Below are 1,166 nucleotides of genomic sequence, written 5' to 3' on the forward strand. Positions count from 1 at the left end.
TACAACCTTCCTTCTCTCTAGGGCTTTCCTCAAAGTATACTTCAGGTCTTTTAAGAATTAGCTTCAAATTCCTAAACACACAATGCTGCAATGTCCTTCAATAATAATTCAAACATTGGTTTTCACTTTGTGAATATACAATCTTCAAACCTGTAACTGGTGTTACCAGATCAGTATAAAAAATACAGTACTAAGCTGCACTGGTGTATTTCCATATTAAGAACTTCAAAATATACTTGTTAGCCCTTGTGTTAGTTTTCATTCCACTATGAACAAATTATCTGCTCTATGTAAACATGTCTAAATAACTATAGATAAAATACATCAATATTAATTCTGTAAAAGATAAAATATCTTCTTTAAAAAACAAAACAATTAAAATAATCTATTGCTTATTGTTTTAAGCATTGTTTCTAATTTTATAAAAATAGGAAAACCACATGGCTGTTGCCAATCCTGAGTTCACTGTAATAAAAATGGCCCTAGTTCCTGGTTAAAGTCAGCAACCAATTTATTCTCTTCAATAGATAGATGTCTTCTAGTACTGCAGGCAGATTTTCTTTAGGTGGTATTTTGTCCACTTATAAAGGTATACACCAGAAACCGACCAGTGCTACAGTTGTGTGTCCCCTGTCTTCCATCAGGAGTGGGATCTTAGAAAGCAATTTCTTTACTCAAATGTGAGCCATATATAAAGTTGCTCCTCAAGCATTCAATTATGCAGGATGCTATTTCTGCCCATACATCAGGCTGAATACTCCTATCTAGCTGATGCCACATATTGCAGGCTCTGGCAACATTGAGCAATGCCAAGCTTTTTGCCTTGCAAATCTGATTTTTTTCTTCTTCTGACATGATAACTGGAAGTTCCTCTTCTATGACTGTGTGGCCCCATTTGATATGTTCTGCAATTAAGCAGCTGACTACTTTTTTGTCATTAGAAATAAAGAGAAGTGTTTCAGTTCTGGAATAGCACATTAGTGGAGCCTGCTGGAAACCTAAATCATTATCAACCATCTCTCTAATCTTGTCGACCTTTTTCAGAGCATAATTTGGGTTTTCAGGAAGAACCATTATTACCATGCAATCAGGGTATGTATCCAGAATTCTTTCTTTTTTCCAGCTTACATATTTTATAAACTGTTTGTGAAAAAGCAGGTTTTGTG

At 34.7% G+C, this 1,166-nt stretch overlaps 1 pseudogene; it reads right to left on the reverse strand.

Annotated features, from left to right (window-relative positions):
- Positions 1-561: 561 nt before the first annotated feature.
- Positions 562-1,166, reverse strand: part of LOC101587703 — a 1,781-nt pseudogene continuing 1,176 nt past the window's right edge.

The sequence above is a fragment of the Octodon degus genome, unplaced genomic scaffold (assembly GCF_000260255.1).
Source record: "Octodon degus isolate 3935 unplaced genomic scaffold, OctDeg1.0 scaffold00523, whole genome shotgun sequence".
NCBI lineage: Eukaryota > Metazoa > Chordata > Mammalia > Rodentia > Octodontidae > Octodon > Octodon degus.